Here is a 26,753-nt window from a genome sequence, read left to right as displayed (position 1 = left end):
CCTACATTACCCCTTTTCCTAGGGGTGCCCTCTTCCTCCTACGTACACCCTGTGCCACACCCAGTGATCTCTCTCCTGGCAATGCCTGCAGCCACGCCTGCTCTCCAGGGCCTGGCCCGCCATCCTCAGACTGGCACAGACTCATCCCACCCTCAGCACCAAGCTAGCAGGGATTACATCGAGCCCCGGCAGAACTGTTTTTGCATGGTCGGGTCTGTGACCACCCGGCAGCCTGCAGGCACAGCTGTAGTGCTACCTGGAGCAACAGGCCCCGGAAGCCATGTGGAGGGCTGAGGTTTCCCTTCTCGGAGATGCTCTGGCAGGGTGCAGAGCATCACTCCTTTGTGCGGTACAGTCCATAAACACCTTTCGTGGGAGGAGGCGCTCTGTTGCCCGCTCTCCCTCTAGCGACCACCATCTTCCTAACAGAGGGGCCCAGAATGGGGCCCGTCCCCCAACGGGGCTCTGCCCAGAGCTCCAGTGGGAAGATACCCTGTCCATGTCTGGGACTTTGACTGCCCTTCTGGCCTTTCCCCCATCGTCACTGGACCCCTCTGCTCAGTCACCCCCAGGGGCCACCCCCGTCCCTGCTCTCATACACAGATGGTGCGGGAGGGTCTCCCTTTCCAGCCTCTCCCCAGCTTGCACCTCCACACAATTTTCCATCAGATTCTCCACTGGGATCAGGCAGGAACCACTTTGAAGCCTTCCCTAGATAAATCGGCCCTGAGCGAGGCCGGGGCTCCTTGGGCTCAGGCCAAGCCCCACCTCCCCACCACAGGCCGCCAGGCCAAACCTTCCATCTTGCTCCCCTCGCCACGGCCTTCCGAGCGATGGGGGAAGCTGGAGACCCTAACTCCACTTCCCCTCCTGTGTCTCCCCCCAGCGTGAGAAGCGACAGCTCCAGGTAAGGGAAGACAGTCAGCATGGAAACGCACAGCGAAGGCCGCCCGGCTGCATGCGCCATGGCCTGGCCTGTCGGCGTGGAGACAGGTACCCGGCGCGCGTCGCAGCAGAAAGTCACAACACCGGCCTCCCTCCAGCTGCCCACCAGGGGAGAGCAGGGCAGCAGAGAAGCCATCCCCCCAGGATGGCGAGGTGCACAGCCACCTCTGAGCGCCCAGCCACAGAGTGCCAGCGTGCTGCCCTGGAAGCCCTTCCCTTCGCCTCTTGCCTGTGCAGAGGCCTGGCAGAGCCCATCTCTGGACAGTACCAGACTGGCTTCACCATAATCCCACACCCAGCCCCATCGGCCAGCTCAGGTCAGCCGCCTTCTGGGATCAGACAGGCCCCGGTGGGCTGAGGTCTTGTCCCCTGAGAGCCCAGCCCCATTCTGATCTCACTTGCCCCAGGGAGGCACCATGTCCCCATTCGCAATGGGGTGAGCAGGGGCAGCCCTGCCACTCCCTGCATGGCCCCTCCACCCAGACAGGAGCACCAAGCTGCCTAGTAGCCACTGCTGGGATCGTCCTCATGCCCCATCCCGTCACCACCTCGGGGGTAGAATCAGAGGGTTTATCCTGGGGTCTGGCTGATTCCCAATGAACAAAGCCGCTCGTCAGCTGCTCCATTAATTGCTGCTCCACCTTACTCATGGTTAAACTCTCATCTAAACGGACATTTAGCTCAGCTGGAGGCAAATGTGGTGGGTGAGGGCAGCTGGAGGCAGACCCACACCCTAGGACCCTGCTGCACATTGGCACTGAGTGCCAGAAACCATAAACAGAGCCCCAGGGGAAAGGGACAAGAACCCCCACCCTCTCCCACCACCACTGTGCCCACCCCAAATCTGCCCCCATGGCTCTGCCTGACCAAAATCCACCCTCACAGCAGGGCCTGGTCTCACCTGACCCAAATCCTTCCCCCTCCCATTCCCCAGATCCCTACCACAGTAGTGCCACCCCTCCTCCCTTGCCCAAAGCATTCACCTGCTGATGAAAGGCAGCAGCCCAGGGAGTCTCCTGGTGGCCAGGCCAGGCACCTGTACTGTGCCCCAGGCAGACATGGTGCACCCTTCCCCCGTGCCCCAGGCAGACATGGTGCAACTCCCCATGCCCCGAAGCAGCTGAGGCAGGGTTTCCATGGCACGAGTTCCCTGCAATCCTTGTTGGAGCTGTGCAGACCTGTCGTGTGAGCAGCTGGCGTCACATGTGCGGTAGCCTGTACCCCCAGCTAGGTCTTCGCTGGCCACAGCCGCGTTAGTGACCTGCTTGAGAATCCCAGCACAGAGAAACACTGAACCAGGCAGATCAACCCCAGGTGCGTGGGGGGCTGAGTGCTGACCCTGGGTAGATCCTATGCAGACACAGTACAGGTGCTTTGTCCCCACTTGGATTCTGCAGCCAAGCAGCTAACGGGAGAGGCCCTGCTGCAGACAAGTGCCTTCGTGGCAGTGCAGACGAAGCCCTGGCGGACCGGCCAGCTGGAAGGCCTGCCACCCTCGCACTAAGGATCGTGTATGTGATGCGAGCTAACTCTGCAGCAGAGACATGCCCGCAGCCCCCCAGCAGCAGTGGGGGCCCACTCAGTCAGCCAGCTGTGCCTACTCGGGGCACACGGGCCCTCAGAGGAAAGTGTCTGTGGCCATCCCCAGGCCGGACTGGAACCCAGAACCAAGAGGGGAGGCTCCCAGGGCAGCTCCCAGACCCAGAACCCATCGGCCCCACAGACTTGCCAGAGTAAGTGGGGTGCTGGCTGCTCCAATAGCTGGACAGAGGAAGGACACGGAGCCCCTCTGCCGGAGCACAGCAAGAGGCGCTGAAGCCGCCCCCTCCCACGCGGCTCCCCGTTAGCAGCGTGAAATGAGGGTATTATGAGACAGCGGCAGCAGGAGCCCAGCCGTGCCAGTGCAGACACCCTGGCTAATTGAGCCGGTTTGTTTCAGAGGAGTTGAAAAGAGAAGTGGCGAATTGGCTTTGCGAGGCGTGGAGAGGGGGAGGGAGAGGGGTGTGCGCCAGGACACACATACATTGGGGTGGGGGAGTACAGACAAGAGATGGACTGGAGATACATTCTGGGGGAGGGGGAATATTCCCATGAGACCGCTTTACTCCCTCCCAACCCCCATGACTCTGCAGGACTCCCCCTACCCACCCCAGCTGAGCTGCTGTCTCCAGGAGTTGAGTGCCCCCCACCTTCATAGGGGACGGGCTCCAGCTTGACTACCAGAGAAGCAGATGCCAGCAGATTTGGGGGCGCATTCAGAGCAAGCAGTTGGGGGAAGCAGGCAGTTGTTCAGCAATGCCCCCTCCCCCAGATCTCAGCACTCAGGCTGGACACCCCCATTTCTCCCCCCCTACCCCCACGTCTCCCCTGCCAGGATCTCAGTAACACAGCCAGGCAGCTCCGTACCCTGCAGCAGAGGATGGGGCCGAATCTCAGCTCTGGAGGAGGGGTGGGGCGGGGCGAGGTCATGGAGGCCCAAGCCAGATGGCAAGAGCCTTGGTGGGGAGCTGAGCTGCCAAGGTGGGCTGTCCGGGAGCAGAGAGGGGGCACTGCCCCATGCGGAGTCCCTGCTGCCTGCAGGATTCCGCACGCGCCCCTCCCACGGTCAGCTGAGCCATGCAGATACCCAGGGTGCACGGCCTTTAGACGTGGCTGGGGCAGTGGGCAGACAACAACATTTCAATGCTGGGTGATGGAACCATGCAGCAAGATCCCCAGGGGCCAAAGAGAGGGGACGGGGTGGGTCTGCATGGACCTGGGAGGAGGAGGGGGTAGCAATGCACAAGGGCAAGGAGCACAGGGATGGCCTGGTTGTGCTGTGCAGGTGGGGCTCACGCGGCATGGATGGGTAAAGCCAGGCCTGCAATACTGCACAGCTCAGCAAAGCCTCTCACAGCGGGTAGAAGGGATCTGGTCCAAGGAAGCCGGCTCCCTGTGTTGCAGGCTTATTGAAGCCCGAGGATAACAAGGGCATGAGAACTCACAGCAGCCAGTGACTGCAGCTGGAGCTGGGGTGCAGCACCTCCATAGAGACCCAAAGGTGCCCAGTAATCATCCCTGCCCCAGAGAGCAGGCCATACGTTCCCACAATGAAGGGGGCAGCCAGAGCAGCCGGGACCTTAGGGCAGAGGGGTCCCCCCTTACCCCAGCAGGGGCAGGCGCTCACACGGGAAGTGAACAAGGGAACCACACGGCAACAAAGGGCTCTGAGTCTGACTTAGTGATCACTCCCTCCTGCGCCAGGCACTGCCCATCAGTTCAGACCCAGAGGCGGAGGGCAGCCCCCCAGGAGTTCACTGACACAGAACAGCCCCAGGACAGATCAGGCAACTCGCTGTTTTCACCATTGGTTTAAATGACTGGCAGGGAGGGCTGCCAGGAGCTAAACACAGTGCATAGTGATTAAGGCAAATCAGCTGGGTTATCTGCGCCAGGGACATCACCACCAGGACAGGGTGACATATACACTGGATCTACCAGGATTCTCCAGAGGCCCACAGACAGAGAAGGGGGGTTGGGATAAACAGACAGAGTTTAAACAGACTTAGGGGCTGCTCTCTGGTCCAGCAAACAGACAGGTAGTGCAGTTACCCCGACACCCTGGCAGCCCACCACAGCCCAGCTCACCACCCATCCACCCCACTCCTGAATGCCAGGGCCCGAGCACGTGAGTTAACAAATCCAGGGGGAAGCAAGCTCTGAAGCCAAGGACCTTTGCAGCCTAGTAGCCCTGTACTCACATGCTTGTCCAGCAGGCTCCAGGTCATTAGCCTCCACAGATCTCAGTCATCTGCCTTGGGTAGCCAAATGCCCAGCCCTCCAGGACCTTATTAACCCATCACCACCAGTCCCGGCAGCCAGGGCAGAGCCCCAAGCCCCAGTGTCAACCCCCAGCTACTGCTGCATTAGCCTCCCTTTGAAGCCACCCTCAGACATATCACCCTTACGCAAGGTGACAGAGGCTGGGATAGCCCCAGCACTACGATCCTCCAGCCTTCTCACTCAGCACAGAACCAATCTCATACTCTTGGCTGCTACCTCAAATGGCAGTTCTGGTCCCTAGATCCCTGAATGGGACTGGGACACAGGGCCACCTAGATCCCAGAGCAAGACATCAAGGCCAAACCCCAGCTTATTAGCAACAAAACAAACTCTCTCCAAGCACGGCACCTACCTCCCAACTGGAGCTCTCACTGCAACTCCTTCCTTTCCCCTAGCTGCCTTCCTGCTGCTAACTCTCCCCTTTTATAACCTGGCAGCATTCCCATCTGCCCTGCTCTTAAAAGGATAGTCCCCTAGAGAAGCAGATGCCAGCACAGATTTCTAGGGATCTCGCTCACAGACCTTCAAAGGTGGTTAAGCAACTAACTCCCACTGATTTTAATGGAAGTTAGAGCCTCAATACCTTCGAGGAACTGGATAATAATGACCTGTTCTTTGGGGAGGGAGGACGGCCCCGTGCACAGGGCTCCACAGGAGGACGCAAGAGACGTGTGTCCAATTCCTGGTTCTGCCACAAATCCCCAATGCGTTGAGCTCTTCAAAATCTGCCCCTTAGTCTCTGAAAGTCCCATCTTTGGGCACGTCTCCACAAGAGCTGGAGATGTCAGTCCCAGCTTGGGTAGAGAGCTAGCCCACTACAGTTAGCAGTGGCTTGAGCAGCAGGATGGGCTAGCCACCTCCGGGCAATATCAAGGGCCTTAGAAGGGATGGTACTTGGGGCAGCTAGTCTATCTCATCACCATGGCTATGCTATTTCTGGCACACAAGCTCTGGCTGAGCTACTGCGGATACATCTCCTTGAGCTGGAGCTTACCTGCAGCTCTAGTATAGGCATAACCTCTGGAATAACAGAAGATATGGTACTTCCCTCCCGCACAGGATCAATTCATTATGGATGGCGTGGAGGTCAGATGCTACAGAGATGGGGGCCAGACAAATACCTAGATAGATGAGCAGGGGCCACTCTACCCAGAGACAAACCAGGCAGCTGCCTAGGACAGCAGGTTCCTAGATCAGCGGATTTCTGGGAGAAGCAATCGGTGCCTGTGGGTGGTGTAATGACAGAGCCCCTTCCCTGCCAGCATGACAGAGGGGCGGCCAGGCTATACCTGAGTGGGGTTTCGGCCCCGTGCGCCAGGTCGCAATGCCACTCACTCAAATTTGTCCCACATGCCCCTCCATCACCAGCTGCCCCTCTATCATGAGGGAGGAGCTGCCAGACCAAATTTGAGTGGGCAGCATTGTGACCTGGAGCACAGGATCGTCCTCCCCGCCCCCATAGCCTCCCACATACTCTGTGATCCTTCCAGCACCCTTGCATTGCTGTTTTAAGGTGGTAGTGGGGGCAGCAAGCTGAAGTTTTGCCTAGGCCAGCGGAGTCCCTTGTGCGGCCTCTGATGCAGGGCCATGCTAGGGAGCCTGCCCAGGGAAGGGCGATACTTAATGTTACATTGCAGTGATTCTGCTTCCAGGCCTTGTAGTTGGCAAGAGGGCTGGGAACCTGCCATGGGGCTTTCAGTGAACGCAGAGGTGGGCAAGCAACTCTTTTATTGTGTCCGGGGTAGTAGGGGCTGGCTGCAAAGAGGAGGGTGAGTCATGGACAGGGTGTTGATTAGCATTGGAGTCAGGGATCTGCTGCTCTAGGCCAAAGGCATTCACATGCTGAAACCACAGAGCCAGTTTGGCCTGGATTGTCCTGCTTTGGGCAACAGCAATTCAGGCAAAGAGGCCTCTTGGATTCATCACAGGACAGGAAGAGCAGGGAAAGCCCAAAGGGAATGAGGAAGCTGCCTCCTCACAGACCCGCTTCAGCAGATGCACGAAGGATGCTGGGAGTCACAGCACAGAGCCCTGGAGGATCCCGGGAGTATTACTGCAAAGGCCCAGAGGATTACTCCTGAGGGAATTCTGCACCACTGTGCATGCACAGAATTTATGTCCCCCGCAGATTTCTTAGCTTCCCCACAGACTTTCTGACAGGGAAGCAAAGGGAAGCCACAAGAGGGGTGATACAACCCTTCCCAGCAGTATGTTTTGGGTATCCAGGGAAGCCAGCAGAGAGATAAATCACTCTGGGGCAGGGGGCACAACTGAGAAAGACTCGGCTGGTGGCTCCTACCCTGCACCGGGCTCAGCTGCTAGTCCCGGCTGGGCTTGGGAGGATGGGACTTCCTCTTCCCCTCCATGGCATCCGGGGCTGGGTCACACCCACCTCCAGATTTCTCTCCCAGCTGCAGGAAGCTCTGCAAACTCCCCCCCAGCCCCCCATGCTTCCTGCGCCCATCGTTCCTCAGCTGCAGGGGGGAGCTGTACAGGGAGAAGCTCCCCCATCTGCCCAATCCCTGCGCATCCAGATACCCTCATACCCAGACCCTCCCACCAACCCTCACTCCCTCACTCACCCCCACACTGAGTTCCATTCCCCCCTGCACCTGGACCATCCCAATGAGCCACGTGCACCCAGATCCTCACCCCACCAAGCCCCAAGCAGCTGCACCTGGATCCCTACCCCACTAAGCCCCACTCTCCCAGCATCTGGACTCCCCACTGAGCCCCCCATATCCAGACTCCTGTGCTGAGCTCTATCCCCCTGCTGAGCACCAACCACCTTCACCTGGACCCCCTGTAGAGTCCCATTACCGTTGCACCCAGAACTCTCCAACGAACCCCTGTGCATCCAGATCCCCCCTCAACACTCAGATCCTCCACTGAGCTGCCTGCACCCAGACTGCCCCATACAGAACCCTCTCAACTCACACCTGGATCACCCCACACTAAGCCCCTCCACACTTGGAGCCTGCCTGCCCACACCTGGTGCACCTAGCACGGAGGGGCAGGGTCCTGGGGTGTTTCTTGGCAGGCCTAATCCTTGCGCTGTGTCAGGGTCAGGTGCAGCCTCACTGCTGAGTCCACGTGCCAGGGGGAGCTGCCCAGTGATCTCCAATCTAGGGGCAGCTAATGGCCTGTGCTCCTCAATGCCGTGCTGGAGCCTCCCCATTTATTTGACAAATACAAATACAATTTGCAGAATTTTGAAATATTGTGAGCAGAATTTTTATTTTTTGGCGCAGAATGCCCTCGGGGGTAAGCGGATGCTGGGAATCACAGCACAGAGCCATGGAGGCTGCTGGGAGTTTCACAGCAAAGGCCCAGAGGATGTTCAGGGGGCACCGTATCTCAAACAACTCAGCAAGAATTCCCAGTGCAATGCTGTAGCAATAAAAGCTAACGTGATCCTTGGTTGTATAAACAAGGGAGTAGTGAGTGGGAACAGGGAGATGATTTTACCTCTGGTCCGGCCCTTGGTGAGACCGATACTGGGATCCTGTGTCCAGGTCTGGGTATCCACATTTTAAAAAGAATGTTGAAAAAGTGGAGAAGGTGCAGAAAAGAGTCACAACAGTGGTGCGAGGGCTGGAGAAAACATCTGACAGTGACTCAACAGGCCCAAGCTATCAAAAAGGAGATTGAGAGGTGACTTGATTCCGATGGATCTGGCACCTTCATGGGGAGAAAACACCAGGTACTAACGGGCTCGATAATCTAGTGGAGAAAGGCAGGACAAACACCCATGGCTGGAAGCTGATGTTAGATAAATTCAAATTGGAAATAAGATACAAATTGTTAACAGCGAGGCTGATAGACCACTGAATGAGCTACCAAGGGAACAGGTGGATTCTCCATCTGTTGGAGTCTTCAAATCAAGCCGGCAGAGATTCCAGAAAAGATGCTTTAGCCAAGCATAAGTCACTGGGCTCAAAAGGTGGAATGTAACAGCCTGTCATATATAGGAGGTCAGACCTGATGATTTAATGCTCCTTTCTGACCTTATACTCTATGAATCGATGATGAAGAGAGGTTCAGCACTGAGCCCTGGAGGATGCTGGGCGCCTCAACACAGAACACCCCAGAGGATGCTGGGAGCCTCAGTTCATTCAAATAGCCTCATCCCTCACTGCAACCAGGACGGCACTGGGAATCACAAACACTCAGCTGTCAAAGGTGGAAGAGATTTCAGGAATTAATGGCCAAGTCTTGGCTGAATCTGACCTTGGCTGGCTGCCTTTTTTTTTCCCGTTTGCACGTGATAATTCTTTAGATTGTCACCTAGTTTGTCTCTGACAAGCAAGCTGCGGCTGAGTCAGATGGATGCGGGCACAGAGAGACCTAGGTTGAAATGTTACCTGCTGCTACCTGGAGCATAAACTCCGGCAAGTCAACTATAATAAGCCAGGCTAAGGAAGAATTTGAAGAGTCGCGAGCCAAAGACACAAAAACTAACCACAATTTTTTTTAAGTATCTCAGAAGCAGGAAGCCTGCCAAACAGTCTGTGGGGCCACTGGATGATTGAGATGCTAAAGGAGCACTCAGGGAAAGCAAGACCACCGTGAAGACGCTAAATGAATTTGTTGCATCGGTCTCCACTGCAGAGGATTCAAGGGAGAGCCTCATACCTGAGGCAGTCTTCTTAGATGAAAAATCAGAACTGTCTCAAATGGAGGTGTCAGTAGAGGAGGTTTGGGGAACAAATAGATAAATGAAACAACAATAAGTCACCAAGACCAGATGGTGTGCACCCAAGAGTTCTTAAGGAACTCAAATATGAAATTCTCCTAGACTTATAGACTTTAAAGCCAGGAGGAACCATCATGATCATCTAGTCTGACCTCCTGCACATTGCCCACCACAGAACCTCACCAGTCACTGCTGTAATAGGCCCATAACCTCTGGCTGAGTTACTGAAGTCCTCAAATCTTGATTTAAAGACTTCAAGTTACAGAGAATCCACCATTTACTCTAGTTCAAACCAGCAAGTGACTCATGCCCCATGCTGCAAAGAAAGGAGAGAAAACTCCCAGGGTCTCTGCCAACCTGACCTGGGGGAAAGTTCCTTCCCAACCCCAAATCTGGCAATCAGTTAGACTCTGAGCATGTGAGCAAGACCCACCAGCCAGACACCTGGGAAATAATTCTCTGAAGTAACTCAGAGCCGTCCCCATCTAGTGTCCTGTTTCTGGTTGGGGATATTTGCTAATAACAGTTGCTGATGGTAGGAAATCTCATCATACGCTCCCCCTCCATAAATTGATCTAGCTCAGTCTACTACTCCCCTTGGAAGGCATAATTACTAACTGCGGTACGTAACCTATTGCTTAAATTGGCCTCTGTACTGGATGATTGGACGATAGCTAATGTTACACCAATTTTTAAAAGAGGCTCCAGAGGCAATCCTGGCAATTACAGGCCAGTGAGCCTAACTTCAGTACCAGGCAAACTGGTTGAAACTATAGTAAAGAATAGAATTATCAGACACAGAGATGAACACAATATATTGGGGAAGAGTCAACCCGGCTTTTGTAAAGGGAAATCATGCCTCATCAATCACTTAGAATTCTTCAAGGGTGCCAACAAGCATGTGGACAAGGGTGATGCAATCAATACACTGTACCTGGACTTTCAGAAAGCTTTTGAAAGCTCCCTCACCAAAGGCTCTTAAGCAAACTAAGCACTCATGGGATAAAAGGGAAAGTCTTCTCATGGATCAGTAACCTTGTGGAAAGATTGGAAACAAAGGGTAGGAATAAATGGTCAGTTTTCACAATGGAGAGAGGTAAATAGCAGAGTGTCCGAAGGATCTGTACTGGGACATGTGCTGTTCAACGTATTTATTCATGATTTGGAAAAGAGGGTAAACAGTGAGGTGGCAAAATTTGCGGGCGATACAAAATTACTCAAGACAGTAAGTCCAAAGTTGACTGTGAAACGTTACAAAGGGATCTCATGGAACTGGGTGAGTGGGGAAAAAATTGCAGATGAAATTCAATGTTGATAAGTGCACAGTTATGTACACTGGAAAAAATAATCCCAACTACACATATAAAATGATGGGGTCTAAATTAGCTGTTATCACTCCAGAAAGAGATCTTGGCATCACGATGGAGAGTTCTCTGAAAACATTGACACTAAACTGGGAGGAGTGGTAGATACGCTGGAGGGTAGAGATAAGATACAGAGGGACCTAGACAAATTAGAGGATTAGGCCAAAAGACACCTGATGAGATTCAACAAGGACAAGTGCAGAGTCCTGCACTTAGGACTGAAGAATCCCATTCAATACTACAGACTAGGGACCGAATGGCTAGGAAGCAGTTCTGCAGAAAAGGACCTAGGGATTACAGTGGACGAGAAGCTGGATATGAGTCAACAGTGTGCCCTTGTTGCCAAGAAGGCTAACAGCATTTTGGGCTGTATAAGTAGAGGCAGTGCCAGCAGATCGAGGGATGTGATCATTCCCCTCTATTTGACATTGGTGAGGCCTCATCTGGAGTACTGTGTCCAGTTTTGGGCCCCACACTACAAGAAGGATGTGGAAAAATTGGAAAGAGTCCAGCGGCGGGCAACAAAAATGATTACGAGGCTGAAGCACATGACTTTTGAGGAGAGGCTGAGGGAACTGGTATTGTTTAGTCTGCAGAAGAGAAGAATGAGGGGGGATTTGATAGCAGCCTTCAACTACCTGAAAGCGGGTTCCAAAGAGGATGGATCTAGACTGTTCTCAGTGGTACCAGATGACAGAACAAGGAGTAATGGTCTCAAGTTGCAGTGGGGGAGGTTTAGGTTGGATATTAGGAAAAACTTTTTCACCAGGAGGGTGGTGAAGCACTGGAATGGGTTCCCTAGGGAGGTGATGGAATCTCCTTCTCTAGAGGTTTTTAAGTTCAGGCTTGACAAAGCCCTAGCTGGGATGATTTAGTTGGGGATTGGCCCTGCTTTGAGCAGGGGGTTGGACTAGATGACCTCCTGAGGTCCCTTCCAACCCTGATATTCTATTATTCTATGATTGGCTCCGTGTATAGCTGCAGTCGAAAAAGCAAACAAAATGTTAGGAAACATTAGGAAAGGGATAGCTAATAAAACCGAAAATATCACAGTGCCACTATATAAATCCGTGGTACGCCCACACCTTGAATACTATGTGCTGTTCTGGCCACCCCATCTCAAAAAAGATATATTAGAATTGGAAAAAGTACAGAGAAGGGCAACAAAAATGATTAGGGGTCTGGAGCAGTTTCCATATGAGGAGAGATTAAAAAAAAACTGAAACTGTTCAGCTTAGAAAAAAGAGGACTAAGGGGAGATACGATAGAGGTCTTTAAAATCATGACTGGTATGCAGACAATGAATAAGGAAGTGTTATTTATCCCTTCGCATAACACAAGAACTAGGGCTCACCTAATGAAATTAATAGGCAGAGTGTTTAAAACAAACAAAAGGAAGTACTTCTTCACATAACACACAGTGAACCTGTGGACCTCATTGCCAGGGGATGCTGTGAAGGCCAAAGTATAAATCGGCTCAAAAAAGAATCAGATAAGTTCATGGAGGATAGATCCATCAATGGCTATTAGATGGTCAGGGATGCAACTACATGTCCAGCTGGCCCTAAACTTCCAGTTATCAGAAGCTGAGACAGGAAGACAAGGGATGGATCATTTGGTTCATTCCCTCTGGAGCATCTGGCGCGGGTCATTGTCAGAAAACAGGATATGACTAGATGAACCATTAGTCTGACCAGCGGCAGCTCCAGGCACCAGCGCTCCAAGCGCGTGCCTGGGGCAGCAAGCTGTGAGAGGTGCCCTGCCGGTCCCTGTGAGGCCGGCAGTCAGGGCAGCCTTCGGTGGCACACCTGCGGGAGGTCTGCCGGTCCCGCAGCTTCGGTGGCAATTCAGTGGTGGGTACGCAGAAGCCGTGGGACCGGGGACCTCCCGTAGGCACGCCGCCAAATCCGCGGGACCAGGGACCTCCCACAGGCATGCCGCCAAAGGCTGCCTGACTGCTGTGCTTGGGGCGGCCAAAAAGCTAGAGCCGCCCCTGGGTCTGACCCAGTATGGCCGTTCTCATGACAATCTCGTCAATCCCCACAGAGGATGTTGGTGTTATTGCTATCAGCAGACTGTGTAGTAAAGTGCGAGGGGAGAACCAGAGATCCTGGATTCACTTCTCCTCGGCCACCAGGGAAATAAACCATCCCTAAGCCAGTCAGGAATCCCAGGGAGGGAAGCACTCTGGCAGTGCTTCCTAAACCACCGGCATATTTGGGACCATGTGTCATGGAGTCACCAGGCGATGCTCTAGAACTGCTCCCCACAAAGCCAGGCAGGACTTTGGGAAGCCTCCTCTCCCTTGGAGCAGACTGTCTTCAGGGCAAGAAGCTCACACGGCTTCACCTCCTGGGTCTCTCCTTGGAGCACTCAGCATCCTCTGCCCCTCCATGAGCTTCCCACAGCGAGTCGCCCCAGTGGGGTCCTGGGGAAGCCAGAGGGTCCTGCACCCCCACTTTGCAGTCAGACGTGACTCTCAGCCAGCCAGTAACACAGAGGTTTATTCGATGACAGGAACAGGGTCTAAAACAGAGCTTGTCGGTACAGCGAACTGGACCCCTCGACCACGTCCATTCTAGGGGGCAGTGAGCCAGACCCTCACGTCTGCCCTCACTCCTCGTCCCCAACCAACTACAGACTGAAAACTCCTCCAGCCCCTCCTCTCTGCTCAGTTCCTTTCCGGGGCCAGGAGGTCACCTGATCTCTTTGTCTCCAACACCTTCAGCTGGCACCTTTGCAGAGGAGGGGCCCAGGCCATCAGTTGCTAGGATACAGGGTCAGGCATTTAGGTGCACTGGCCCCTTGCTCTGCAGCAATCACACACCCTTATTCCACCACCTAGATACTTAAGAACTGCCATGGGGACACTGAGGCACCAACACAGTATTCAGAGAAAACATTAAGAACATTCCCAGTTCGCCACACCATGCAAGGAGATACGGAAACCTCCAGAGAGAGCGTCAATCCCTACAGGCTTCCCAGGCTCACCCCGCCAGGAGCAGGGAGCCAGCAGAGGCAGCATGAAAGCCACTCACCTACCTGAGCCTTCCCGTCGGATGGCTGGCACAGAAAATTGCAGTGCTCTGGGAGAGCCCGTGCCACTGCTTCCCCTGCACAGCCAAGCAGGTGTGATCTCTCTTGGATCTAAGATCAATGCCCATCACCGGGGCTTCTGGGCTCCCCCTTGGTGTTGCTCTGAGCAGCAAAGGAGGGAGAGGAAAAAAAAAGAGGACAATGGGATCACAAAGCCGCAAACATTGGCAGAAAGGGGGTTAGTGAGGCTGAAGAGGGACCCAGGGGCAGGAATAGGACTGGAAATGATTTTTAAGCCAGGTTTTTAGGTTGGCTCGATTTCCAGTTGATGGTGCCCTTCGGAGATAGGCAGGGTGCACTGGTACCCCACACACAAGGCCAGGAGTGACGCCTCCAGCAGCACAGCACGCCCTAACGCCAAGCTCTGGGCTGCAAGGAAACCGGACATGGGCAGGAGCTCAGGGCAGCACCCCCAGAAGACCATCCCCCCATGCCAGGCTGAGATGTAGGAGATGGGGCATGGCTTGAGGAGGAGGGGCAGCACCCCCAAAAGCACAGCACCCCCTGGGAGAGAGACATCTGCTTATTTCATACCCAAGAATGTGACTGTCTCCGTCTCGACCAGAGCAGCCAGTGTCACTCTGCCAGTCCAGCAGGATGGGGCTGTCCCTGGGGCCCTGGCACAGCAGGGCCACTCCTGCCCCTGGAAGGTCTAAGAACAAGCCACGAGTCTCATCAGGCAGGAGGCATCCCACCCAGCATGTCACTGGCATTAGCTAATGCCTCCTCGCTCCCTTCCCCCACGCTTATCAGCCCAGGCTCTGCTACAGCTCAGTGCCTTCCGGGGAGACCGCTGGCTCCCCATCCCCTAGCTGATCCCAGGCTCTTACCGCCCAGCGTCCCAGAGTTGCCAGGCGAGGGCACGTCAGCAGCTGGAGGTGTTGCTGGCAGAGCCACTCTGGTGCTGACACTTTATCAGGCCCGTGTGCCTGCAGCGTGACTCCGCACAGGGCTGGCGGGGTAGGGAGGGTCTCCAGTGGGGGCAGGGGGGCCTGTCGGGGGACATTCTCCCATGTCAGCTCCTGCAGGCCGGCCCTGTTGGTGACATGCTGACAGGACAGTTGCAGCACCAGCTAAGTTTAGCTCAGGAAGCAGAATGAAGCAGGTCTGACCCCAGCCTACCTCCCTGCAGCATGGCATCCGCACCTCCGAAAGCAGCTTCACGCTCACCACATGCCACCACAGCATCTGCAGCTCACCCGGCCCAAGCCAGGGGCAGCTCTGGAGCCAGGACGGACAGTAGGCCAGTGGGGTGTGCAGGCACACAGGGGTCAGGAGCTTTGGAGAAGTTGGGGGAGCCAGTGAAGGGAGATTTGCTGCAGAGTGTCCCACACAGACATAGAACATGGAGGGGTCACAACATTTTGCACTTCTCTTTTGCCTGCTTTCATCTGACGATCTCACAGCCCCTGCTAGCCCCATTGCACAGATGGGAAAACTGGGGCACAGGGAAAAGACATGGCTTGCGGCGAGTCAGGGCTGAGCTGGGAACAGAATCTTGGAGCCCTGGCTCCCAGCCCCTGGAACCACTGAGAACCCAGGAGTCCTGATTTCCAGAGCATCCTCTGCTCTGACCACTAGAGAACTGCAGTTGTGGGGGACACTAAGGCTGGGTGGGGGGAGTCGGGAAGCTGAATCCATTGTGCAGTGGCGCCTTTACACTGCAGAAAGCTTAGGTGTAAAGCTGCTCGAGGACAGAGTGGGAGGGATCCCGGCCAGATTGGAGGCCAGCCAGATGCATCCCTCTTCCTTCTTGGGCCTGTGACACTGCACATATGTCAGTCACAGCACCTGGAGCAGGAATGCTTCACCCACCATCTGCTCTCAGTACAAGGCATGTCCATCAGCCAGAACAGCTGGAGGAAACAGGCCACTGGGTCCATCTGACAGGTTTCCCGAGGCACCCCCAGGGGGCTCAGCATCTGGATGGGATACCTGTCCGTGGACATCAGCCCTTCTGAATCAGTTATTGGCCTCCTCTACAGGGGGTCTTGCCAGGGGGCTCTGTGGATACGCAGCAGGGGATGTGATCCCACTGGGGGTTCAGGGAGGAGCAATCCTGAACATTTAGTTCATGCTCTGGGCAGACAAGCTGCCTCTCCCCAGTAGAGCGCTCAACCACTGGGATTGCCATTGGGCAACTGGCAACCACCTGATTCTAACTGCAAAGTGTTCCTGGGCCCCAGGCACTGAGCAGGAAGCCAGGTAGGGTCTATTCAGGTGGTGCCCACTGGGTAACAGGAAGAACACTGTCATCTTACCAGGCTCCAAAAGGTTCGGATGGGTAGGGTCAATCCCCTACATCCTCTGATTACATCCACTCCAGCTAGCTGCAAGGAAAGACATGCACCTCAGTCAAGGGGCCCCACAACATCCTTTCACAGAACGATCCGTCCCCAGTACATGTGTCAGACCACTGCAGGGACCATCCATTGCTAGTATTTTGGTGAGGCTGAGCGAAATTCTGACATTTCAATATTTAGTTTTGTCCAAAATCAGGAGCAAAAGTGGAAATTTCACAATTTTTCACAGAATGAAAGTTCAGAAAGTCTCAGTGCAGACATATCAAAACATTGCAACATTTTCAATCAAAATAAAATGTTGACGTTCCCCAAAATCGAAACATTTCCTTTTGGTCTATTGAAGTGACCTGAAGGCACTTTACTCCAAATTTGTTCCATACTCCATGGGAGTTGTAGTTTGGGAGCCTGGTGCCACATTCTCTTATATGGGCCAGTGTCCTTCACCTGACTACATCTCCGATAATGCATTCAGCCCTGTGATTCCCATGATGCACCACACAGCTCAGAGAAAAATCCACATTGCCATTGAGAAGATGTAGTCCTCCAGGGATCCAGCCCATAGGAGAGAATTCGGCCTGAACTACAGCTCCCATAATGCAATGCACTGATAGGTAAATATGGTTTTAATGTTTTGTTGAACTAATTCTAAAGTAAAGGTTTCAGGACAGTTCATTAAATGAAATATTTCAATTTGTGTCCACCCAAAATGAAATTTTTCATTTAGATTTTTCTGATGAAAAACTGAAAATTCTCTTGCAAAATCAAAATTTCAGTTTTGCAGAAACTGCATTTTCTGTTGGAAAATCAAACAGAAATTTCCCAACCACTCTGCAATTTAGCCAGTTTAGTTCAAGCATCCCTAGCAATGGGACCGCTCATTACTGTTGACTTGCATCCGCAAATGATCCTTATCCCTACTGGATTTTAGCCGGCTGGCGCTATCAGTAAATGGGGCACGTTGTGCCTGTTATCAGGATGTAGGTGGATCCTGTGACCAGGATGTGGGTGGTCATGCCTAGTGTTTGGAGCAGGAGTCAGAAGCCAGGAGTTGGGGCAATGGTCAGAGCTGGAATCAGATGCCAGAGCCATGGGTCAGAGCCCAAGTCAGGAATCAGAGCTGAGGACCAGGACCCGGATACCTGGAGTGAGGCAAGGCAGGGGCCAGGCTGGGAACAAGCAGGCACAGGTGCTATCACAGCCATGGGCAAATGCTTTGAGAAGCCACTGAGCAGCTGCAGCTGCTGGGCTTAAAAGCCGGTCTGCTGACCCTTCTGACCAAGCAGGCAGCCTCCTCCAGGCCAGCTCTGCTTGTTAGGTTTCCCACAGACTGAGGTCGAGGGGAACATAACGGGTTCAAGGGTGGGACAGGCTGCGGGGACGTGGGCTCATGGGGCAGCCAGGGTTGCCACCCGTCGGGTTTTTACCCTGACAGTCCAGTTCTTGGCTTCTGTGTCCGGGTGCCATTTAGGGTTGCTAGGTGCCTGGATTTTGACCAGAAAGTCTGGTCGAAAAAGGGACTTGGCAGTGTCCAGTCAGATGTACTGACCAGACCCCAAAAGCCTGGTTACTGTGGGGTGGAGGGAGGCACCAGGTCATTAACCCGCGCCAGTCCCTGCTCAGCCGGGGCCGCCTCCTACGTGCAGGCAGGCTCCTTGTCAGGCTGCAGCAACTCCTGCCACAGCTCTGGAGCAGAGGGAGCCCAGCTGATGGGGGCTGGTGGGGGGGGGAAGGAGGTGGAGACGATCCAGTGAGTGATGGGGGGAGGGGGAAAGGAGTGAGTGGGGGGGGCATGGCCTTGGGGGAAGAGGCAGAGCAGGGGGCGGAGCCTCAGGGTCCAGTTACCAACAATTGGGGGGCAGCCCTAGGGGCAACAGGAGCTCCAGGGCAGCCCCTGTGGATCCCCCCAGCCTGTCCCTCCTTTCCCCCTCCCTCACCCAAGCAAGGGCCTGAGGCAGTGGAACTGTCCCATCCTCCTCTCCTAGGGCGACCAGACAGCAAATGTGAAAAATCGGGACAGGGTGGGGGGTAATAAGAGCCTATATAAGAAAAAGACCCAACAGTTGGGACTGTCCCTATAAAATTGGGACATCTGGTCACCCTACCCTTTCCCCACTTTGGCCCCAGGCTGGCTGGGACCAGGGTCCAGCAGGGAAAGCACGGAGAGTGGTGGGTAGACAGTCCCCCTTGGGACTGAGCCGCTGCTCAATTGTTCCTTGTTGTGGGCATGAGAGGGCCCACCACAGGCATTCTCAAGATTGCAAATAAACACTTACGAAGAGAGTTTCAAGCGCTTCCCACTTGCAGCGGGATCAGGCCCTGTAGCCTGAGACAGCCTGGCCCATCCCCTTGTATTGTGACATCCTGGGGAGGAGAATATCCCCCTGAACTCCCCAACACAATCTCTGTCATCCAGTGGCTCCTCTCTGCTCCCGGAAGGAGACCCCTTTTGTCCATTGACTCTAGCTGGGAGTTGGAAGCGCTGGCCAGACGGGGCTGAGGGACAGCTCCCCGGCCAGCCTTTCCCTGCCTGGTCTAAAGGTGCCTGACAAGCCTGGATAACACAGGAGACTGCTACCCTTACCAAAGCCCTGATCCAAAGCCCACTGAAGTCAATAGCAGGCCTTCCGGCTTATGCTGACCATGGATGATTCTCCCCTGCCTACGGGGATCCCGGGGGCAGGGCGTAGAGGCAGTGTAACTACTTCCACGCCAAACCCTTCCTGGCAGCTGGGGCAGGGATGTGGCCTGGAGAAGGTCCCATGATCCCAAGCAATCCCCAGCTGCCAGAGTGTGGCTGTTGGCAGCTGCTGAATATTAAAACAGCTTTCAGGCTGCTCTGACTTGTGCCATGGCCCAGGTGCAGGATTGGGGGGAGCAGGGGAGCACCGAGTCAGCTTAAAATCACCATTGCGCACACCCCTCTTCAGCTGCTCCTCAGCTGTGGCTCAGGAACGGGACTGCTAGGCCGCTCGACACGAGCAGGGGGCTGAGGGTCAGCCAGAGCCGGCTCCAGGGGTTTTGCCACCCCAAGCAGCCAAAAAAATAAATAAAGCCGCGATCACCATCTGCAGCAATTCAGCAGGAGGGCCTTTACTGTGAGCGGGAGTGAGGGACCTTCCACCAAATTGCCGCCGAATCACTGAAAGTGCCGCCCCGCTCCGGAGTTGCCGCCCCAAGCACCTGCTTGATAAGCTGGTGCCTGGAGCCGGCCCTGGGGTCAGCATTCCAGTGGGGGTAATGGGGTCCCTGTAGGGCACCTGGGTGGGCGATGGGGACCCCTGTGGGGTAACGGGCATGTGGAAAAGATCTCTACGGGGCAGCTGGCTGGAAAGGGGTGAGCCCCATGCGGCCACTGGGTGAGCGCTGGGGTCCCTGCAAGGCAGTGAGCTGTGTCGCTCAGTGTGCAGAACGGCAGGGCTATCCTGCAGCTGCGCTATGGTTCCAATTTAGCTGATCCTTTCCCCAATCTCTCTCCCTCTCTAATCTGTTTGTCTTCCAAAGTCATTAAGTGAATTTAGAGTCCTCGTAACTCCTCCTGCTGTAATCCCCACCTTGGCTTTCCCTGACTCCGTATCGGTGGGGTTTGTTTTCGGGCTGGCTGTTTGTCCTGAGTCTCTGGGTGCTCATTACATTCCTGAAAGGGCAGTGGTGGGGGCGGGGGGGAGCGGATTATCCAGCTCAGCTATTTCACTTTTGATTCCAAAATGCCTGATTGCAGCCATCTGCCTCCTTCATGGGAAGGCCACTAATGGCTGCTCAGGTCAAAGGTAGCACTTAATGGGTTGCCAGGGGAAATGCAGCCTGAAAGCTGACCTGTCAATCCAGCCTAGCGGATCACCTTTCACTAAAGTGCGCGGCGCGTCCCCATTTACCTCCCCGCGTGCTCGCGGCCGGGCTGCGGGAAATGTGGATTCAATTAATTCAATCTCTGAGAAGACAAGAAATAAAGCAAGAGAGGCAAGGAACGGCACCGAGCTGTCACTCCAGATTACGGGGAGAGAGCCCTCTCCCGAGCCAGCGAAAACACCAGGGAGGGGCCAGGGATGCTGCGAGCTGGAGGATGAAAGAGAGGAGATGAGAAAGAGAGGGAGACAGAGGAGAGGGGTGGTGAGTGTAGGAGGAGCGGGGGGCTGTTTAGGCCCAGGAAAAAGAAGCGGCAGGCACAGATAGGCACACGGGGCCTGATTCTTCATCAACCTCCACCGTGGGCAGTTTAAAATGATACCCAGTCAGAATGGGGCTGGGCCCTGCCTGGAACACCGAGGGGGCATGGGCCCTGCCTCCAGGCTGAAGCTCTGTGCTTAGCCCTGCCTGGAGCCAAGCACACGCGTCTCTGCCCCCAGGCTCACGCTGTGCATGAGACCCTGCCTGGAACACCCAGGGGACATGGTGTCACGGAGTCCCTAGGCGATGCTCTGGAACTGCTCCCCACCAAGCCAGTCAGGACTTTGGGGAGCCTCCTCTCCCTTGGAGCAGACTGTCTTCAGGACAAGAAGCTCACACGGCTTCACCTTCTGGGTCTGACCTTGGAGCATTCAGCATATGCCCCTCCATGCGCTTCCCACAGTGAGTCCGCTCAGGCGGGGTCCTGGGGAAGCCAGAGGGTCCTGCACCCCCACTCCGCAGTCAGACGTGACTCTCAGCCAGCTAGTAAAACAGAGGTTTATTAGATAACAGGAACATGGTCTAAAACAGAGCTTGTAGGTACAGAGAACAGGACCCCTCGGCCAGGTCCATTCTGGGGCCCAGCGAGCTAGATAACCCGGTCTGCCCTCACTTCCCATCCCCAGCCAGCTCCAAACTGAAACCCCCTCCAGCCCCTCCTTTCTGGCCTTTGTCTCTTTCCCGGGCCAGGAGGTCACCTGATCTCTTTGTTCACCTTTAGCCATCCCCTTACAGGGGGGAAGGGCCCTGGCCATTTGTTGCCAGGAGACAGAGTGTCGGACATTTATGCATGCTGGAGACTTAAGAAATGCATATGGGGAAACTGAGGCATCCACACAGTATTCAGAGAAAACATTAAGAACAGTCCCACTTCATCACGCATGGGCCCTGCTCCCAGGCTCATGCTCTGCATGGGGCCCTGCCTGGAACACGGAAGGGACATGGGCCCTGTCTAGGAGCTTGTGATCTAACAGAGGCAGACATGAGGCCAGACATATGGGATCAGATGTCCAAAAGATGCCAGCCTTTGAGGGCTGCTGGGAGCTTGGCTGAGTCTGTCCGCCCCAGAGCATGTTGGGAACAGCAAAGGAAGGAGCCTTTCTCCAGTGCATGAGGAAATCCCCATAACATAAGCAAGGGCCTGTCTGCACTTCATCCCTTCAATAACCTATCTAGTTCCTTTCAACAGGTGCCCAGTGGGTGTACCAGCCCCTCGCCGCTCCCTGCCAGCACAAAGCAGGCTGCCCATCCTCAGGGACAGGACAGGCTAACTAACCCTCCTTGGCACCTCTCGCTTCCCCCCCAAATCACTAGCGCTGTCAACAGGTAGGAATAAACAGAGCGAGCCAGCCATCCCGGCTCCATCTCCAGCTAATCCACAGCCTGGCGACATAGGCCAGCCCTCCCTGCCGGGCACAGCAGGCCCCCTGTGCTACTGTGTCCCCCGCTGTCTGTGGGGGGCCCGGGGTGAACAAAGCCAGAGGGCACCAACCTCCCAGTGCCCCTCCCTCCAGCGGTGAGGACAAGGCAGCCTCCATGTGCCTCCGACCTCATCCTGCATGGATGTGAGGGGAGTCCAGATCTGGGTTCCCGCCCTGCGGTATCGGGAGTGAGGGGAGGCCTTACTCCCAGAGCCCCAGGGGCCTTCCGCTTCTAAGAGCTCTGCAGCACACACAGATAAGTGGGATCACGGGGACACAGCAGCCTGATGACAGCTGGAGGGAGAGGGCCCGGCTCCTTGCAGTTCTACCAGGCTAAGCACCAATAGGGCCTTCTCTAGGGAGGTGTCACGGAAATGGGGAGTCCGGCATCATCCAAGAAGAATTCAGCCTCCTAGTGCCTTGCTTCTGCGGGCTGGGAGCTGTGCAGGGCAGTGTGCTGGGCCCTTTTCCCCCCAGGGCTGGGTGCTGGGCAAGGCAGCGCGCTGATCCCTTTTCCCCCCAGGGCTGGGAGCTGGGCTGGATTGGGGAGGGATGAGTGAGGAGGAGGAGGGATGCAGGGTAGTGATGGGTGGAGGGGATGCAATTCTACACCCTGTCCTTTGCCTCCCGTGTGCTGAAGGGGCACATGCAGCAGACTTCTGGGAAGCCTCCAAACCTCCCCTTCCTCCCCCCAGGGTACTCAGGCACCCAGAGTACCCCTCCATCCCACCAACACAGGTTCTCCCAGCTCCCTGATCACAAACGTGCCTCCCACCCTCTGTGCCTCAGGCCCCGCTCGCCAAGATCTGCCAGAGACCAGCTTGCGGAGATCAAACCTTCTGCATGGGGCCCAGAGGCCCATTGGCAAAGAGTTCTCGGTTCTGTGCAAACAACTCCAGTCCTGTCTCAGGCCCGGCAAACTCACTGCACCAAACATACATCTTGCAGAGTATTTATCTATAAGGAGTGACATGTAAGGTAGCTACAGGAAGCTTGTAGCTTGTCAAGACTCATAATCATTGCAAGATGTATGTAATATTTAAGGAATAGTGTGGCTATAGGGACTTGGAGTAAAAGTTGTAGTAAGTCTACACTACAAAATTAAGTTGACCTAACTTATGTCTTACGGCCACCGCAGTAATTACATGACTTGTGCGTGTCTACACTTTGCTTCTGTATCGGTGGCGTGAATTCTCACCAGGAGCCCTTGCACTGATTGAACTGTCAGTGTGGGACGGCTTCTGAAAGCCAGCAACAGTCGATATAAACACACAGCGTCTACACTGACACTGCATCAACCTAACTACATGGACACTGACTCTACGCCTCTCATGGAGCTGGAGCTATTAAGTCACTGTAGCAGGCGAGTTACGTCACTGGGAGTGAAATTTTAGTGTAGATGCTTACAGAGTTAGGTCAACATATGCTGCCTTGCGTCAGCCTAACTCTGTAGTGTAGACCAGGGCTTAGGCACCAGAGAATAATATCTCTCGGTGTTGGCCCATTCAAGCAGGTGGGATTTGTCACCCTGCACTGGCTAGCTGGTGATGCAATGCCGGGCTCAGTTGTCCAGCCTTGCTCCATCCCAAGACTCTCAATGGAAAAGCATCAGACAACTGCAAACAATCGAAACCTCTTGCAGGTAAAAAAAGACAATTACAACAGATGGGATCACGATGGCTTGGAAAAGAGACAAGAGCAATATCACGCAGGTTGGGGAGAGGCCCTCTGGATCCATTCACTGAGGAACCATCTTGTGGAGCAGGGCTGTTTCATGAACGTTTGGATCCTGGTTCCTGTGAAGCCACCAGCTCTGCAACAGCCTGAACTTTGAGGGGGAAAACCTGCTTTATCAGATAGGAACAATAACTATGGATAAGCGTGGGCCCAGTTCACATTTTATGATTTTCTTTATATTGTAACCATTTGTCCTCACCACCTTCTTGTTGCTAGTTGAATTTCTGTTCTGCCTTAAATAAACCTTCTTTTGTTACATTGCACAAGCAATGTAATTACTGCGGTGGCTGCCTGCCCACATAAATTAGATCAACTTAATTTTGTAGTGTAGACATGCCCTAACTTTTACTTCAAGTCCCTATAGCTGCAAGTGCTGTGTGTTAAATGTGCAAGTGCTGTGGTGGTTTGAGGTAACCGGTAAACTGAGGTACCCTACTCCTTTGGGGGCAGGGGATCTGGGATTCCTGTGAGTAGGCAGTGCCAGGGGCTGGATCTCACAGGGGAATGATTCAAAGGGACTCGGGGACTGGGTGCGGGCACTTCTTGTTAACCTGCAAGGTGAAGCCAGGGCTGGCACAGCCCAGAGGAGAGTGTCTGAGTGGCTAACAGGCTGGCAGTGTTAAGGACCGGGCCAGGCTCCCACTCACTAGAGGCAGGGGTAACAAGGTGACTCTCCATCCTGGATACCTCGAGAACTGCCACGCTGCCCACAGCACAGAACCCCCCAGAGTCCAGCACCAGGGGCTCAATGCCACGGGGCGGCTCTGCTCACAGAAGGCCCCAAAGGCAGGAGAGAGAGACCAGCAGCAAAGTGAGGAATGAAAGATCAAGCAGGAGGATGGTGACACAGCCTGGGGGTTGGGACACTGCTCCCAGCGGGCACAAAATGGAGCTGCACTCCCGCCAGAATTCCCAGTGCTCCTCCACCTCCCACCCCGTGTCTCCCCATCCCCTCTCTCGAGCCCAGTGTCTTGCTGTGCCCTGGCCGGCACCTGCCTCTCCCCACCTCGTTAACGTTCAGTTCCCTGGCAGGGCTGGCGCTGCTGCGAGAGCTGCCCAATGGCTTTCTGGCAGTGCAGCATGCACACCGCTCAGCCCGAGCGCACAGCCTGAGGCAACACCACAGAGGCAAATGGCTTGTGCGTGGGGGTACATCTGGCCAAGCAGCCCCCATGAGCCTCCTACACAAGATGTGTGGGCCTTGACGCAATGAGCCAGGAATGCAGCTAACTCCAGTGCCTTCCGTCCAGCAGCTCAAAGCCCTTGGTGGTTGGTTTTCATCCCTGTTTCTCGGAGGGAGAAACTGAGGCCCAGAGAGGGGCACGAGCCTCACCTAAGGCCAACTTATGAGTCAATGGCTGCAGCAGGAATAGAATACCAGAGCCGTACCAGCATGACCCCTTCCCCAGGGGCTGAAGCAGGCATCTGGAGGTGGCAGCCAACGTGGAGCAGGGAAGGGCAGTGCAGCCAGGTTCTCATACTGAAGCTGGTTTACGCCAGGGGATCCGCAGCAGATGGCAGATATTTCTATCTATCCGGATCCCGGCATGGTCCCCTCATCCCACTGGTCTCGTCTGAGCAGGTCACTACGGGCTGGACTGCCCTGGGGCCAGGGCAGCGTTATCCCATTAGCCCCACTGGGACCAGGGCAGGATTATCCCATTAGCCCCACTGGGACAGGACAAAGGATTTGGCCAGCGATAGCATCAGGAAAGAGCAGCAATGGCCCCAGACAGGGGAGGGGGGCAAACCCACCTGCCATGACCCTGCCCCCGCTCCAGTCCCATCCCCAAGGTCCCCCAGACAATAGAGACTGTGGGGAAATTACCCTTAATTAGCTGCTATTTCCCAGGGTCAAAGTAACTGGAGAGGAACCAAGCGCTCAAAACCCAAGGACGTTTTTCTTTCTCTTTCAGCTGCCCTTCAAAGGCCCCTCTCCCTTCCTCCCCCTCCCAAATCCTGTGGGCCTCCGAGGAGATTAGGCCCACAGCCGTGGCGGGGAGGGTGAAGGAAGGCCCCTGACCTGGAGGTGGATAAAGGGCCAGGTTACAGTCTGATACAGCAACTGCTACCCACCATCACTAGGGTCTCGTTCCCTCCTACGCAGGGCTACAGAGCTCGACCGGGGCCAGGGCACTCCCAGAGAGACTTTCCCCGACCAGAGCACCAGGCGGAGGGGCTGGGGTTAGCGTGGGACTGCCGGGGGCCGGGTCCTGTTCTCTGCAGGGGGCACCAGGCCTGGTTAATCTCACAATGGGCAGCGTAGCCATGAAATACCCGAGAGTGAAGGGCAAGTGTCGCGAGAATGGGGGATCCCCCATCGGAGCATCTTGGCTTGGGTTGGCGTGGGACTGGGCAGGGTGCAGCAGACGGCTGTTGGGTTGCCTGGGTCGATACTCAAATAGGTGGGTTGGGAAGGGACCCACAACTGGTTTGAGGTTTCTTGGGCTGGGCTTCTTTGCTCTGGGTGGGGAGTGATGCCAGTTCAGGGGGGAGGCTGGGAAGATCTGAGCTGGGTAAGTCTCCAGGACTGTCTTTTGTCCTGTTTTCCCAGATGGGGCTCAGGGCCCAGGGGTTAGAAGGCCCTTGGCTGCTTTCTGCTGTTTGAAAAGGACTTTGTGGGCCAGCCCAGACCCAAGCGCCGGGAATGACTGGTTCAGGAGTGCTGTGCACGCCCCATCCCTGGGAATCCAGGAGCTGCCTGGCCTTGGCTTGCGGACAATAGGTTATTATATTTCCCTATAAGCTCCTCATTCCAGTGCTGCACCAAGCCCCCATCTGCAACCTGCCTAACCCTGCTGCTGCCAACCCTCCCCCCCTTCAGCCCCACTGGGGGGGGGGGGCAGGTCCTAAATCCTTCCCGGGGGAGGAGGGGAGCAGGCTGCTGAGAGCCTGGAGTTGTTAAAATGGCCATCACCAAGTCATTGTTCACTCTGGATTAGGGAGGCTTAATGAGGGGGGATTAGTGGAGCCCTTGGGTTATCAGGAGGGGAATTAGCAGATGCACTCCTGAGACCCTAGTGGTGCTGAAGGCTGGAGGGACGGGCACTGAGGACTCTCCAAGGGGCGAGCAGCTTCCCCTTCACCTGCTCAGCCAGACCCACTGGCAGGAGAGTCTGCAAGAGCCTTGGGATGCAGCCCTCGTACACCATGTCTCCTTGGCAGCAGCCCAGGAAAACCAGCTCACAGGGCCCCTCCACCCTGC

Source organism: Gopherus evgoodei, chromosome 9 (genome assembly GCF_007399415.2).
Source record: "Gopherus evgoodei ecotype Sinaloan lineage chromosome 9, rGopEvg1_v1.p, whole genome shotgun sequence".
In the NCBI taxonomy this organism is placed as follows: Eukaryota; Metazoa; Chordata; order Testudines; family Testudinidae; genus Gopherus; species Gopherus evgoodei.
The sequence above is the reverse complement of the archived record's forward strand: the minus strand, read 5'-3'. Positions refer to the sequence as shown.